Source organism: Hypanus sabinus (genome assembly GCF_030144855.1).
Source record: "Hypanus sabinus isolate sHypSab1 chromosome 1 unlocalized genomic scaffold, sHypSab1.hap1 SUPER_1_unloc_11, whole genome shotgun sequence".
NCBI lineage: Eukaryota > Metazoa > Chordata > Chondrichthyes > Myliobatiformes > Dasyatidae > Hypanus > Hypanus sabinus.
This window is the reverse complement of record NW_026778905.1, coordinates 184391-202319: the sequence shown is the minus strand read 5'-3', so window position 1 is coordinate 202319 and position 17929 is coordinate 184391.

Sequence of the window (17929 nt, the reverse complement as noted above, 5' to 3'; positions counted from 1 at the left end):
TGTCACACTGTCAGACGGACAGTACTGAGGAAGTGTCATACTGTCGGAGGGACAATACTGAGGGAGTGTCACAGTATCAGAGGGATATTACTGAGGGACTGTCACACTGTCAGAGGGACAGTTCTTAGGGAGTGTCACACTGACAGAGGGTTTGTACTGAGGGAGTGTCAAACTATCAGAGGGACAATAATGCGGGAGTGTAACACTCTCAGACGGACAGTACTGAGGGAGTGTCACACTGTCAGAGGGACAGAATTGAGGAAGTGCCAAACTGTCAGAGGGACAGTACTGAGGGAGAGTCACAATGTAAGAGGAATAGTACTGAGGGAGTGTCACACTATAAGAGGGACTGTACTGAGGGTGTGTCACAATATCAGAGGGATAATACTGAGGGAGAGTCACACTGTCAGAGGGACAGTACGGAGGGAGTGTCACACCATCAGAGAGACAATACTGAGGGAGTGTCTCACTGTCAGAGGGACAGTACTGAGGGAGTGTCACACTGTCAGAGGGACAGTACTGAGGGAGTGTCACACTGTCAGAGGGAAAATACTGACGGAGTGTCACACTGTCAGAGGGATAGTACTGAGTGAGTGTTACACTGTCAGAGGGACCGTACTGAGGGAGTGTCACACTGTCAGAGGGACAGTACTGAATGAGGGACACACTCTAAGAGGGACAGTACTGAGGTAGAGCCGCACGGTCGCAGGGACATAACGGAGGCTGCGTCGCACTGTCAGAAGGAGAGTGCTGAGGAAGTGTCATAAATAAAACTTCTCTAGTTTTGTTTAAAATGGGACAGAACTGCAGAAGTGTCACACTTTCAGGGGATGGTACTGTGAAATTGTCACTCTGTGAGAGGGAGAGTAGTCAGCGAGTCTGTGACTGTCAGAGGGACACTATAGAGGGAGCGAAACATTGTCAGAGGGACAGTACTGAGGGAGTGTCTCACTATCAGAGGGACAGTACTGAGGGAGTGTCACACTGTCAGAGGGACAGTACTGAAGGACGGTCACACTGTCAGAGGGACAGTACTGAGGGAGTGTCACACTGTCAGAGGGACAGTACTGAGCGAGTGTCAAACTGTCAGAGTGACACTACTGCGGGAGTGTCACACTCTCAGAAGGACAGAACTGGGAGTGTGTCACATTGTCAGAGGGACAGTACTGAGGTAGTGTCACACAGTCAAAGGAACTGTACTGCGGGATTGTCACACTGTCAAGGGGATAATACTGAGGGAGTGTCACACAGTCAGAGGGAATGTACTGAGGGAGTGTTACGCTGTCGGACGGACAGTACTGAGGGAGTGTCGCACTGTCAGCGGGACAGTACTGAGGGAGGGACACACTGTCAGAGGGACAGTACTGAGGGAGGGACACACTCTCAGAGGGACAGTACTGAGGGAGATTCATACTATCAGAGGGACTGTACTGAGATAGCGCCACACAGTCAGAGGGACAGAACGGAGTGTGTGTCGCACTGTCAGAGAGATAGTACTGATGAAGTGCTGCAAATAAAACTTCTGTAGTTTTGTATAAAATGGGGCAGAAGGGCAGAAGTATCACTCTGTCAGGCGATGGTACTGTGAAAGTGTCACTCTGTGAGAGTGACAGAAGTGAGCAGGTCTCTGACAGTGAGAGGGACAATACAGAGGGAGAGTCACACTAACAGAGGTATATTACTGAGGGAGTGTCACACTGTCAGAAGGGCAGTACTCAGGGAGTCTCAAAATGTCAGAGGGAGAGTACGGAGGGACTGTCGCACTGTCACAGGGAGAGTACTGAGGGAGTGTCACACTGTCAGACGGGCAATACTGTGAGTGTGTCACACTGTCAGAGGGACAGAATTGAAGGAGTGTCACACTGTCAGAGGGACAATACTGAGGTAGTGTCACACTGTCAGAGGGACAGTTCTGAGGGAGTGTCACACTGTCAGAGGGACATTACTGAGGGAGTGTCACACTGTCACAGGGACAGTACTGAGGGAGTGTCACACTGTCAGGGGGTTAGTACTGAGGGAGTGTCAAACTGTCAGAGGGACAATACTACGGGAGTGTCACACTGTCAGAGGGGCAATACTGTGGGTGTGTCACACTGCCAGAGGGAAAGAATTGAAGGAGTGTCACACTGTCAGAGGGACAATACTGAGGTAGTGTCACACTGTCAGAGGGACAGTACTGAGAGAGTGTCACACTGTCAGAGGGAAATTACTGAGGGAGTGTCACACTGTCAGAGTGACACTACTGCGGGAGTGTCACACTCTCAGAAGGACAGAACTGGGGGTGTGTCACATTGTCAGAGGGACAGTACTGAGGTAGTGTCACACAGTCAAAGGGACTGTACTGCGGGATTGTCACACTGTCAGAGGGACAGTACTGAGGGAGTGTCATACTCTCAGAGGGACAGTACTGAGGGTGTGTCACACTGTCAGAGGGACAATACTGCGGGAGTGACACTGTCAGATGGACAGTACTGAGGGAGTGTCATACTGTCAGAGGGACAATACTGAGGGAGTGTCACACAATCAGAGGGATATTACTGAGGGAATGTCACAGTATCAGAGGGACAGTACTGAAGGAGAGTCACACTGTCAGAGGGAGAATACTGAGGGAGAATCACACTGTCAGTGGGACAGTACTGAGGCAGTGTCAGACTGTCAGAGGGACAGTACTGAGGGAGCGACACATTGTCAGAGGGTCAGTACTGAGGGAGTGTCACACTGTCAGACGGACAGTACTGAGGAAGTGTCATACTGTCGGAGGGACAATACTGAGGGAGTGTCACAGTATCAGAGGGATATTACTGAGGGACTGTCACACTGTCAGAGGGACAGTACTTAGGGAGTGTCACACTGACAGAGGGTTTGTACTGAGGGAGTGTCAAACTATCAGAGGGACAATAATGCAGGAGTGTAACACTCTCAGACGGACAGAACTGAGGGAGTGTCATACTGTCAGAGGGACAATACTGAGGGAGTGGCACACAATCAGAGGGATATTACTGAGGGAATGTAACAGTGTCAGAGGGACAGTACTGAGGGAGAGTCACACTGTCAAAGGGAGAATACTGAGGGAGAATTACACTGTCAGAGGGACAGTACTGAGGGAGCGACTCATTGTCAGCGGGACAGTACTGAGGGAGTGTCACAGTATCAGAGGGATATTACTGAGGGAATGTCATACTGTCGCAGGGAGAGTACTGAGGGAGATTCACACAATCAGAGGGACCGTACTGAGGTAGCGCCACACAGTCAGAGGGACAGAATGGAGTGTGTGTCGCACTGTCAGAGAGATAGTACTAAGGAAGTGCTGGAAATAAATCTTCTGTAGTTTTGTATAAAATGGGGCAGAAGGGCAGAAGTATCACTCTGTCATGGGGATGGTACTGTGAAAGTGTCACTTGGTGAGAGGGACAGAAGTGTGCGAGTCTCTGACATTGAGAGGAACAATACAGAGGGAGAGCCACACCGTCAGAGGGACAGTACTGAGGGAGTGTCACACTATCAGAGGGATATTGCTGAGGGTGTCTCACAATGTCAGAGGGACAATAGTGAGGCAGAGTCACACTATCAGAGGGATATTACTGAGGGGGTGTCACACTGTCAGAAGGACAGTACTGAGGGAGTCACAATGTCAGAGGGAGAGTACGGAGGGAGTGTCGCACTGTCCGAGGGGCAATACTGTGTGAGTGTCACACTGTCAGAGGGACAGAATTGAAGGAGTGTCTCACTGTCAGAGGGTCAATACTAAGGTAGTGTCACACTGTCAGAAGGACATTACTGAGGGAGGATCACACTGTCACAAGTACAGTACTGAGAGAGTGTCAGAATGTCAGAGGGAGAGTACTGAGGGTGTGTCACAGTGTCAGTGGGACATTACTGAGGGAGTGTCATACTATCAGAGGGACAGTTCTGAGGGTGTGTCACACTATCAGAGGGAAAATATTGAGGGAGTGTCACACTGTCAGAGGGATAGTACTGAGGGAGTGTCACACTATCAGCGAGACAATACTGAGGGAGTGTCACACTGTCAGAGGGACAGTACTGAGGGAGTGTCACACTGTCAGAGGGACAGTACTGAGGGGGTGTCACACTGTCAGAAGGACAGTACTGAGGGAGTCACAATGTCAGAGGGAGAGTACGGAGGGAGTCTCGCACTGTCCGAGGGGCAATACTGTGTGAGTGTCACACTGTCAGAGGGACAGAACTGAAGGAGTGTCACACTGTCAGAGGGACAATACTGTGGTAGTGTCACACTGTCAGAGGGACCGTACTGAGATAGCGCCACACAGTCAGAGGGACAGAACGGAGTGTGTGTCGAACTGTCAGAGAGATAGTACTGAGGAAGTGCTGCAAATAAAACTTCTGTAGTTTTGTATAAAATGGGGCAGAAGGCAGAAGTATCACTCTGTCAGGCGATGGTACTGTGAAAGTGTCACTCTGTGAGAGTGAGGTGAGCGAGTCTCTGACAGTGAGAGGCACAATACAGAGGGAGAGTCACACCGTCAGCTGGACTGTACTGAGGGAGTGTCACACTATCAGAGGGATATTGCTGAGGGTGTGTCACACTGTCAGAAGGACAGTACTCAGGGAGTGTCAAAATGTCAGAGGGAGAGTACGGAGGGAGTGTCACACTGTCAGAGGGACAGTAATGAGGGAGTGTCACACTGTCAGAGGGACAGTACTGAGGGAGGGACACACTCTCAGAGGGACAGTACTGAGGGAGATTCATACTATCAGAGGGACCGTACTGAGATAGCGCCACACAGTCAGAGGGACAGAACGGAGTGTGTGTCGCACTGTCAGAGAGATAGTACTGAGGAAGTGCTGCAAATAAAACTTCTGTAGTTTTGTATAAAATGGGGCAGAAGGCAGAAGTATCACTCTGTCAGGCGATGGTGCTGTGAAAGTGTCACTCTGTTGGAGTGACAGGTGAGCGAGTCTCTGACAGTGAGAGGGACAATACAGAGGGAGAGTCACACCGTCAGCTGGACAGTCCTGAGGGAGTGTCACACTATCAGAGGGATATTGCTGAGGGAGTCTCACAATGTCAGAGGGTCAATACTGAGGGAGTGTCAAAATGTCAGAGGGACAGTACCGAGGGAGTGTCACACTGTCAGAGGGACAGAATTGAAGGAGTGTCACACTGTCAGAGGGACAATACTGAGGTAGTGTCACACTGTCAGAGGGACAGTACTGCGGGAGTGTCACACTGTCAGAGGGACATTACTGAGGGAGTGTCACACTGTCACAGGGACAGTACTGAGGGAGTGTCACACATTCAGAGGGATATTACTGAGGGAATGTCACAGTGTCAGAGGGACAGTACTGAAGGAGAGTCACACTGTCAGAGGGAGAATACTGAGGGAGAATCACACTGTCAGTGGGACAGTACTGAGGCAGTGTCACACTGTCAGAGGGACAGTACTGAGGGAGCGACACATTGTCAGAGGGTCAGTACTGCGGGAGTGTCACACTGTCAGAGGGACATTATTGAGGGAGTGTCACACTGTCACAGGGACAGTACTGAGGGAGTATCACACTGTCAGAAGGACAGTACTGAGGGAGTGTCACACTGTCAGAGGGACAGTACTGAGTGAGGGACACACTCTCAGAGGGACAGTACTGAGGGAGATTCATACAATCAGAGGGACAGTGCTGAGGAAGTGCCATAAATAAAACTTCTCTAGTTTTGTTTAAAATGGGACAGAACTGCAGAAGTGTCACTTTCAGGGGATGGTACTGTGAAATTGTCACTCTGTGAGAGGGAGAGAAGTGAGCGAGTCTCTGACTGTCAGAGCGACATTGTAGAGGGAGCGACACATTGTCAGAGGGACAGTACTGAAGGAGGGTCACACTGTCAGAGGGACAGTACTGAGGGAGTGTCACACTGTCAGAGGGACAGTACTGAGGGAGTGTCATACTGTCAGAGGGACAATACTGAGGGAGTGGCACACAATCAGAGGGATATTACTGAGGGAATGTAACAGTGTCAGAGGGACAGTACTGAGGGAGAGTCACACTTAGAGGGAGAATACTGAGGGAGAATTACACTGTCAGAGGGACAGTACTGAGGGAGCGACTCATTGTCAGCGGGACAGTACTGAGGGAGTGTCACACTGTCAGACGGACAGTACTGAGGGAGTGTCATACTGTCGGTGGGACAATACTGAGGGAGTGTCACACTGTCAGAGGGACAGTACTGAGTGAGGGACACACTCTCAGAGGGACAGTACTGAGGGAGATTCATACTATCAGAGGGACAGTGCTGAGGAAGTGCCATAAATAAAACTTCTCTAGTTTTGTTTAAAATGGGACAGAACTGCAGAAGTGTCACTTTCAGGGGATGGTACTGTGAAATTGTCACTCTGTGAGAGGGAGAGAAGTGAGCGAGTCTCTGACTGTCAGAGCGACATTATAGAGGGAGCGACACATTGTCAGAGGGACAGTACTGAAGGAGGGTCACACTGTCAGAGGGACAGTACTGAGGGAGTGTCACACTGTCAGAGGGACAGTACTGAGCGAGTGTCACACTGTCAGAGTGACACTACTGCGGGAGTGTCACACTCTCAGAAGGACAGTACTGGGGGTGTGTCACACTGTCAGAGGGTCAATACTGAGGGATTGTCACACTGTCAGAGGGATATTACTGAGGGAGAACCACACTGTCAGAGGGACAGTACTGAGGGAGATTTACACTATCAGAGGGACAGTCCTGAGGTAGCGCCGCACTGTCAGAGAGCAGAGTGGAGGGTGTGTCGCACTGTCAGAACGACAGAACGGAGTGTGCTTCACAGTCAGAGGGACAGTACTGAGGAAGTGCCGTATATAAAGCTTCTGTAGTTTTGTTTAAAATGGGGCAGAACTGCAGAAGTATCACTCTGTCATGGGACGGTACTCTGAAAGTGTCACTCTGTGAGAGGGACAGCAGTGAGCGAGTCTCTGACTGTCGGAGGGACACTACTGAGGGAGCGACACATTGTCAGAGGGACAGTACTGAGGGAGTGTCACATAGTCAAAGGGACAGTACTGCGGGAGTGTCACACTGTCGGAGGGACAGTACTGCTGGAGTGTCACACTGTCAGAAGATCTGTACTGAGGGAGTGTCTCTGTCAGAGTTACAGTACAGAGGGAGTGTCACACTGTCAGTGGGACAATACTGAGGGTGTCACACTATCAGAGGGATATTACTGAGGGAGTATCACACTGTCAGAGGGACTGTACTGAGGGGGTGTCACACTGTCAGAGGGAGAATATTGATGGAGTGTCACACTGTCAGAGGAACAATACTGAGGGAGTGTCACACTGTCAGAGGGATATTACTGACTGAGTGTCACACTGTCAGAGGGCAGTGCTGAGGGAGTGTCACGATGTCAGAGGGAGAGTGCTGAGGGAGTGTCGCACTGTCAGAGGGACAATATGGAATCAGTGTCACACTGTTAGAGGGTCAGTAGTGAGTGAGTGTCACAATGTCAGAGGGACAATACTGAGGGAATGTCACACTGTCAGATGGACAGTTTTGAGGTAAAGCCGCACGGTCAGAGGGACAGAGCTGATGGCGTGTCGCAATGTCAGAGAGACTGAACGGAGGGTGTGTTGCACTGTCAGAGTGACAGAACGGAGGGTGTGTCACACTGTCAGAGGGACAGTACTGAGGAAGTGTCGTAAATAAATCTTTTGTAGTTTTGTTTAAAATGGAGCAGAACTGAGGAACTATCACACTGTCAGGGAATGGTACAGTGAGAGTCTCACTCTGTGAGCGGGACAATAGTGAGCGAGTCTCTGACTGTCAAAGAGTCAGCGTTGAGGGAGTGCTACATTGTCAGATGGCAGTGCTGAGGGAGTGTCAGCCTGTCAGAGGGACAGTCCTGAGGGAGTGTCGCACTATCAGACGGACAGTACTGAGGGAGTGTCACACTGTCAGAGGGACAGTACTGAGGGAGTGTCACCCTGTCAGAGGGACATTACTGAGGGAGTGTCACACTGTCAGAGGGACAGTACTGAGGGAGTGCCACACTGTCAGAACGTCAGTACTGAGGAAATGCCAAACTGTCAGAGGGACAGTACTCACCCGAGCGTCTTTGTGGGAGGAAACTCAGAGGAAACCCATGAAGTCACAGAGTGGATGTACAGACTCCTTACAGACAGCAGCAGGAACTGAACCTCAGTTGCTGTTGCTATAATATGCGATGCTGACCACTGTGATACCGTGTTGCTCTTCTCTATCTTCCCCACTCACCTATCTACCCCCTCACTTGGTCTTGCCTATCACCTGACAGATTGTAAACCCCTCCCCCAGCTTCTGACCCCCTTCCTTTTCAGTCCAGATGAACGGTCTTGTCTGAAATGTTTATTCATTTCCATGGATGCTGTCTGACCTGCTGAGTTCCCACAGCATTTTGTGTGAGTAGCTTAGATCTTCCTTGCTGCAGAATGCAGAATAAGCAAGCAGGATTGACAAAGCAGAATCGGATGATGCTGCGTACTTGGATTTTCAGAAGGCCTTCAACAAGGTACCACACATGAAGCTGTTTAACAAGCTCCAAGCCCGTGGATTTACAGAAAAGTTTGTTGCATGGATAAAGCAGAGACTGATCGGCAGGAGGCAAAGAGCAGTACTACAGAGAGCCTTTTCTGGTTGGCTGGTTCCAGTGGTGTTCCGGAGGGGTCTGTGTTGGGACTGGTTTGACTGATATGTCAATGATTTGGATGATGGAATTGATAGCTTTCTTGCACAGTTAGCAGAAGATATGAAGATAGGTGGAGGAGCAGGTAATTTTGAGAAAGTAGAGAGATTACAGAATGACTTAGATAGATTAGAAGAATGGGTGACAAATACAATGTATGAAAATGCATTTTCATGCACTTTGATAGTAGAAATAAATTTACCAACTATTTTCTAAATTTGGGGAAAATCAAAACTCTGAGATGCAAAGTGACTTGGAGTCTTTGTGCAGAGGTTAACTTGCAGGTAGAGTCAGTTGTGAGGAAAGCAAATGCAATGTTACTTTTCATTTCAAGAGGTCTGCAACATAAGAGCAGGGATGTGATGCTCAGGCTTTATACGGCACTGGTGAGGCCTCACCTTGAGTATTGTGCACAGTTCGCGCTACTCATCTAAGAAAAGATTTGCAGATATTAGAGAGGAATTTCACGTATGATTACAAGAATGAAAGGGTTATCGTATAGGAAACGTTTGATAGCTCTGTGTCTGTACTCGAATTTTAGAAGGATGAGGGGGCACCTCATTGAAACATTTCGAATGTTAAAACTCCCAGACAGTGCAGCTGTGGAAAGGATGTTTCCCATGGTGGGGGAGTCTAGGACAAGAGGACACAACATCAGGATAGAGAAACATTCATTTAAAACAGAGATGTGGAGAAATTTCATTAGCCAGAGGGTGGTGAATTAGTAGAATTTGTTACCACAGGCAGCTTTGGAGACAAGGTCATTGGGTGTATTTCAGGCAGAGTTTGATAGCTTCCTGATTGGGCACGGCATCAAAGGTTACAGGGAGAGGGTCGGGAAGTGGGGCTGAGGAAGGGAAAAGACGATCAGCCATGACTGATTGGTCGAGCAGATTCACTGGGCCAAATGGCCTAATTCTGCTCCTATGACTAATGGTCTATGATTTTATGGAGTTCAGGCGACTACAAGCCACAAGTCTACCCTCCAGGTCAGAGACTAGGATGCCCCCATCCTTGACAGGCTGAATATCTCTGTCTGGCTGAAGCTGAGGTGAGGCAGACCCTGGCCAAGTCAACCCACACAAAAATAATATACCAGGTCAGGTTCCAAAAGACTGCGCAGCCAGATAACTGAGGTGCTGATGGATATATTCAACATCTCTCTGGAAGGGCTCATTGTCCCCTCCATTTACAAGATGGCAACCTTCATTCCATTCCTAAAGAAGGTGACGGTAACCTGTCGAAATGACTATTGTCTGGTGTCATTAACATCAACCATTATGAAATACTTTGAGTGCTGGTTATGGAACGCATTCAAGCCTTGTTTCCGGCCACATTGGACCTTTTCCAGTTTGAATATCACTTCAATTTATCCTCTGCCAATCAGTGACCTCTGCCCTCCACTCTGTGCTGCACCAGTTGGAAGATGGGGTCTCATATGTCAGGCTGCTGTTATAGATTTTGTTTCAGCATTAAACACCATCATACCTCAGGAAATAGTGGGGAAACTAATTTCATCAGGTCTTAACACCTTCCTCTGTATCTGGATCCTGGACTTTTTAACACAAAGGCCACAGTCAGTCTGTGTAGGCAATAATATCACTAGTCCCAGTACACCGAGCACGGGTACCCTCCAGGGCTGTGTGCCCAGTCCACTGGAATTCACACTCCTGACACGTGACTCAAACCGTGTCAATTAGCTTACAGATGACACAACATTGACAGCAATGATGAGTCAGAGTACATAGAGGCTTCTGAACTCCCTACTGTATCACATTCAAAGTGTTACCGACAAATCAGTCTGTACCTTATAATATTTAATTTATCAAATTTACCTTGTTTATTTATTCTTAATTCATCTGTAGATTTTATCCTTTAAGTTGTTGTGCATGTATGTTATGTGTCCTACTGTGCTTTACACCTTGGTCCAGAGAAACATCGGATCGTTTGGTGGTAAATATGTATATAATTAAATGACAATACACTTGACTTGATGGGGAGGGGAGAGGTGAGAGTCCGGGGTGTGTGGGGTTTTTGACAATGCTGGCTGCTTTACTCAGGCAGCAGGAAGTGTAGGCAGAGGCCATGGAGGGGAGGCTTGTTTCTGTGATGTGAAGTTTCTTGCGGTCACAGACAGAGCGGTTACTGTACCAAGCCGTGATGCATCCGGTCAACATGCTTTCTATGATTCAAATAGAGAAGGAAGTTCATGATGAAACTGAACCCAAAGCTGTGAAGGTTAAAATTATTGCTTGTCCCTGTGGACGTGGTTTGATGTATGAGTGTGCTGGAGGGTGTGCAGTTATCCACTGAGGACAGTTGAGCCTTGTGTCTAGTTCTCTGCGTTTGTTTTTCTAAATCTCCACCCTCATCACTAGAGACCCTCAGAATCATCTTCCACTCAACCCGCAGAAATTAACTCCCTGAACCTGGAATTATTTCAATTTATCTCTACCAGACAGACTGACCTTTTCCCAAAATATGATGACCAGACTAAATATTCGACCAAGGGTCCCTAACCCGTGGTCTGTGGACCCTTGGTAATGGTAGAGATAAATGGCATAAAAAGGTTTGGAACCCCTGTACTAGGCTTTCAGAATGTTTCATTGTGACCGTAAGTCCAGAAGAGAAGCAGAAATAGACCATTCGGCCCATTGAGTCTGCTCCGCCATTCCATCGTGGCTGATTTATTATCTCTCTCAACCCCATTCTCAACCTGCTTCCAGGTTAGATAGAGCTCTTAAAGATAGCAGAGTCAAAGGATATGGGGAGAAGGCAGGAACGGGATACTGATTGTGGATGATCAACTATGATCACAGTGAATGGTGGTACTGGCTCAGGGGGCTAAATGGCCTACTCCTGCACCTATTGTCCATTGTCTGTGGTCTATAACCATTGACAGTCTGACTAATCAAGAACCTATCAACCTCTGCTTTAATTGTTTCCTGAGACTTGGACCCCACAACCATCTGGGGTAATGAATTCCACAGATTCATCACCCGCTGGTTAAAGTGATCTGCAGCTTCTGCCACTATTCAAAACATTTTTCGAATCACTTCTTCACCCTGCCTTGCCACCTGTGGTGAACTAAGCACATTTTCCCCGAGTCTTCCTCCTTTCTAGTACAGCTTGCAGAATTGCATCTTCTTTTCTTTCTTCCACCCTGCATTTAGCACTTCTCCTTTCTCAGTGAAAACCTACGCCTGTCCCTTCTCTGCTACTTCCCCGTCCTGTATTTATCTCCTTGAATCCTCCCATGGTCCTCCTCTCGATCCACCCCTTCTCCAAGTTCACTTCATCTGTCAGCTTGGAAACTCTGTCCAGTGCAAAATTTCCAGACATTAACATACATTCATAAAGAGAATGCACTTCAAAAGTGCAAAGCTGAAATAAATTTATTATCAAAGTATATATGTGTCACCATATGCAACCCTGAGAATGAATTTCTTGCGGACAGACACAGTTAATCCAAGAAGCACAACAGAATCAATGAAAGACCACACCCAAAAGGACGGACAATCAACTGGTGTGAAAAGAGAACAAACTGCAAATACAAAAGAGAAAAGAAACAATAAATATCGAGACCATGTGATGAAAAGTCCTTGAAAGTGAGTCTATCGGTTGTGGGAACAGTTCAGTGATCTGATCCACTCTGTACTTCCATTCATTCTGAAAGATAACATTTTAGGATTTAATTCTTTCCTGTTGCTCAACAAACTCTCAGCCCAGTCTGTTTACAATTCCGTATCTCCTGAGGACTTTGGAGACATTTGGCCCATCGAGTCTAAATCTGACAGTTTATGGGGTGATCCCAACACCCACAATCTATTCGTAAATTCCCGTCAGTTCCTCTCAGACTGTACTGAATAGCTGTTCAGTCGGAACGGTTTAAAATGGCCAATTAACCTATCTGGGCTGCACCTTCAATCCTGACGTGGTCTCGCATCATTTGCCTTTTCGAAACGATCAGCTGGATTCCCCTCATCATCCCTATTTATTGATCAAGAGACTGAAATTTGGATGAGACAACTGTTCCAGAGGGGGTTGGGTTGCAGAGACAGGGAGGGGTGTGTGGTCCAGAGTGGGGTTACAGAGAGAGGGAGGGCTCTGCCTGAGAATCGTATCCCACAGTGCAGCAGTCCCTAGGCTAAGCAAAAATAATGTCACTGCTGGATTGAATGGGTTAATCATTTGTGAATACTTCCTCATTTTGTTTCCCTTTCTTGATTTAAGTGTTCTCTTCAACAATTTTATCCACACAGTGCAACTGCTGCAGGAGGGGGCAGTGACCCCTGAAGTGTCTGTCTGATTAACTCTGGAGACGAGCAGTGGACTGATCCTGGGTATGTAATTCCATGCTTGTAGCCAACTCTGGCAAGAACTGGTGAATGTGAGACATTGTACAGAGTCTGATCATTGATGCAATGTTTGGGGTTCTGCGTCCTGTTAAATGCGGTGGGATGCTGTACAGAGTCCGATCATTGGTGGACTTGGTTGTGGTTCTCAGTTCCCGGCTTTATCCAGGACAGCAATGGGCTCTCCAGCCCTCCACACTCCTGCTGTCTCGTCTGCCCTTTTGCCCACTTTAGGTCTGTATCCTTCTGTTCCTTCCCATTCTAGTGCCTGTTCCAATGCTTCTAAAACATACTGAATGTATCTGCCTGGGGCACCTCTGACAATGCATTCATTAATCAACAGGCAGAAAATAATTTCCTCTCAGTCCCCCTTTGAAACCCCTCGTTGGCACCTTCGCCCTGCATCCTCTTGTTGCTGACACCTCACCATGACAAAAATACATTCTAGTGATGAACCCTCTCTGTGCCTCTCCTAGCATTCTATTCCTATCAGGTCACCCCTTGTCCTCCTTCACTCCAGAGAGAGAACCCTTGTTCTCCAGAGAGAGAGAGAGAGAGAGAGAGAGAGAGAGAGAGAGAGAGAGAGAGAGAGAGAGAGAGAGAGAGAGAGAGGGTGAAAGGGTGAGAGAGAGTGAGATGTTGGGAGGGAGACTGAGAGGGAAAGGGGGAGTATGAGGGAGAGGGTGAGGGCATAGGTGAGGGAGAAGGAGAGAGTGAGGGACAGGAAGAGGGAGAGGCAGAGAAGGTTTGGGAGTGAGCGTGTGTGGGTGAGGGGGAGCTGAAAGAGGTGGGGAGAGAGAGAGAGAGACAAAAAAAATAGAAAACAAGCTGTATATCTCAGAAAAATGGATGCCTTCCATCCTGGGAGGCAGTTTAGTGACCCCCACTGTATGTGCCTCTCCTCGCACTCTATTCCTATCAGGTCACTCCTTGTCCTCCTTCACTCCAGAGAGTGAGAGGGCTAGAGAAAGAGAGAGGGAGATAGAGAGAGGAGGACAAGAGACAGAGAGGGGAAAAAAGAGAGAGAAAAGAAAATGAATGTCCCTCAATCCAAGAGGCATTCTGGTGACTCTCCACTGAGTTTCTCCAGCACAATAACTTCCTCTGTATAGTGTGATGGCCGTAACTGCACGCAGTTCTCCGAGTGCAGTCTGACCAGAGGCTTGTAACATTGCAACATATCATCCCAACTCTGATACTGTGCACACTGACCCATGAAGGGAAGTATACTGTCTGCTCTTTCACCGTCCCATCCACCTGTGTTACTACTGGAGAGGAATAAACAGAGTGATTGGGCCGAGACCCTACAACAGGATTGGGAATAAGGGGGCAGGAGCCAAAATAAGATGTAGGGAGGAGGGGCAGAAACTACACCTGCCCTACTCCCACCTACCCCTCGACAACCTTCCTCTCCATCAATCAAGGCCCCAAGCAGTCCTTCCATGTGTCACTTCACCTGAGGTTCCGTCAGGGTCATCGACTGTATTCGATGCTCTCGGTCTGCACTGCTCTACATCAGTGAGACCCGACACAGATTGAGGGACTGTTCTGTTGAACAAATTCGCTCCATCCACTGCAAAAGGCAGATCCTCCATCGGTGACCCAGTTCAATAACCATTCCCATTCTGACATGTCTGTCCATGGCCACCTCTACTGTCACAATGAGGCCAAACTCAGGTTGAAAGAGCCACACCTCATATCCATCTGGGTAACCTCCCACCTGATGGCAAGAATATCGATCTCTCAAACTTCCAGTAATTTCTCTCCCTTACCCCTTCTCTCTCTATCCAATCCCTATTCTGGTTCCCCCCTCACTTCGTGCCCATCATCTGCCTCCGATGCCCCTCCTCCTTCCCTTTCTTCTCTTTGGAATGGCCAATTCACCTACCAATCAGTGTGTCTTTGGATGTATGAGGAAGCCACACAGAATGTACAAACTTCTTACAGAGAGCAGTGGGAATGGAACCCTGGTCACTGGTACTGTAAAGTGTTGTGCTAACCACAATGCCACCGTACCTCAGTGGACTGTGTCGCACATCAGACAAACCACCACAGAGTCAGTGCTCAAAGAGTGTCACACTGTCGAACGATGGTCGAGTCAAACAGCACAGGAACAGGCCCTTCAGCCCATCCAGTGCTTGCCAACAGAGCCAATCCATTGGCTAGCATTTCCCCATATCCTTTTAAAACATTCTGATCAATGTACTTTATCTGCCTGACAGCATTTTAAAAGTAATTGTAATGCCTCATGAACTTTCTCTGTCAGCCGGTTCCAGGTACAGAACACCCACTGAGTGAAAAACGTGTCTCTTCAGGTTCTATATAATCTCTCCCTTCTTAGCTGAAACAGGAGCCTTCTGTTTCTTAATTCAGTGGACTTGGTAAAAGACTGGGTTTATTCACCCTATCTCCACCCCTCATGATTTTATGTACCTCGATAAGAGACCTCACTTTCTCCTTGGTTCGAAAGAATAAATCCCAAAATACACAACGTCCCTGCTTACCTCAGTCCCTCGAGTCTGATCAACACCCTCCTAAATCTACCCTGCACTCTCTCCATGTAATGACCTTTGTACTTTGAAAGACCACTGACTGGGAACAGGGAACATTATTCGAGAGATGGAAATGAGGAAAAGTCACACTATCAGAGGGACAGTACTGAGTGAGTGGCACACTTTCAGAGGGACAGTACTGAGGGAGTGTCACACTGTCAGAGTGACAGTACTGAAGGAGTGTCACACTGTCAGAGTGACAGAACTGAGGGAGTGTCACACTGTCAGAGGGACAGTGCTGAGGGAGTGTCACACTGTCAGAGGGGCAGTACTGAGGGAGTGTCACACTGTCAGAGGGACAGTACTGAGGGAGTGTCACACTGTCAGAGGGACAGTACTGAGGGTGTGCCACACTATCAGAGGGACAGTACTGAGGGTGTGCCATACTGTCAGAGGGACAGTACTGAGGGAGTGTCACACTGTCAGAGGGACAGTACTGAGGGTGTGCCACACTGTCAGAGGGACAGTACTGAGGGTGTGCCACACTATCAGAGGGACAGTACTGAGGGAGTGTCACACTGTCAGAGGAACAGTGCAGAGACAGTGTCAGACTGTGAGTGGGATAGTATTGAGGGAGAGTCACACTGTCAGAGGGTCAGTACTGAGGGAGTGTCACACTGTCAGAGGAACAGCACTGAGGGAGTGTCACACTGTCAGAGTGACAGCACTGAGGGAGTATCACACTGTCAGAGGGACAGCACTGAGGGAGTGTCACACTGTCAGTGGGAAGTATTGAGGGAGTGTCACACTGTCAGTGGGATAGTAGTGAGGGAGTGTCACACTGTCAGAGGGACAGTACTGAGGGAGTGTCACACTGTTAGAGGGACAGTACTGAGGGAGTGTAACACAGTCAGAGGGACAGGACTGAGGTAGTGCCACACTGTCAGAGGGGCAGTACTGAGGGAGTGTCACACTGTCAGAGGGGCAGTACTGAGGGAGTGTCATACTGTCAGAGGGACAGCACTGAGGGAGTGTCACACTGTCAGAGGGACAGCACTGAGAGAGTGTCACACTGTCAGAGGGACAGCACTGAGAGAGTGTCACACTGTCAGAGGGGCAGTACTGAGGGAGTGTCACTCTGTCAGAGGGACAGTACTGAGGGAGTGTCACTCTGTCAGGGACAGTACTGAGGGAGAGTCACACTGTCAGAGGGAGAGTACTGAGGGAGAGTCACACTGTCAGAGGGGCAGTACTGAGGGAGTGTCACACTGTCAGAGCGGCAGTACTGAGGGTGTGCCACACTGTCAGAGGGGCAGAACGGAGGGAGTGTCACACTGTCAGAGGGGCAGTACTGAGGGTGTGCCACACTGTCAGAGGGACAGTACTGAGGGTGTGCCACACTGTCAGAGGGGCAGAACTGAGGGAGTGTCACACTGTCAGAGGGGCAGTACTGAGGGAGTGTCACACTGTCAGAGGGACAGTATTGAGGGAGAGTCACACTGTCAGAGGGGCAGTACGGAGGGAGTGTCACTCTGTCAGAGGGACAGTACTGAGGGAGTGTCACTGTCAGGGACAGTACTGAGGGAGTGTCACACTGTCAGAGGGACAGTACCGAGGGTATGCCACACTGTCAGAGGGGCAGTACTGAGGGAGTGTCACACTGTCAGAGGAACAGTACTGAGGGTGTGCCACACTATCAGAGGGACAGTACTGAGGGTGTGCCATACTGTCAGAGGGACAGTACTGAGGGAGTGTCACACTGTCAGAGGGACAGTACTGAGGGTGTGCCACACTGTCAGAGGGACAGTACTGAGGGTGTGCCACACTATCAGAGGGACAGTACTGAGGGAGTGTCACACTGTCAGAGGAACAGTGCAGAGACAGTGTCAGACTGTGAGTGGGATAGTATTGAGGGAGAGTCACACTGTCAGAGGGTCAGTACTGAGGGAGTGTCACACTGTCAGAGGAACAGCACTGAGGGAGTGTCACACTGTCAGAGTGACAGCACTGAGGGAGTATCACACTGTCAGAGGGACAGCACTGAGGGAGTGTCACACTGTCAGTGGGAAGTATTGAGGGAGTGTCACACTGTCAGTGGGATAGTAGTGAGGGAGTGTCACACTGTCAGAGGGACAGTACTGAGGGAGTGTCACACTGTTAGAGGGACAGTACTGAGGGAGTGTAACACAGTCAGAGGGACAGGACTGAGGTAGTGCCACACTGTCAGAGGGGCAGTACTGAGGGAGTGTCACACTGTCAGAGGGGCAGTACTGAGGGAGTGTCATACTGTCAGAGGGACAGCACTGAGGGAGTGTCACACTGTCAGAGGGACAGCACTGAGAGAGTGTCACACTGTCAGAGGGACAGCACTGAGAGAGTGTCACACTGTCAGAGGGGC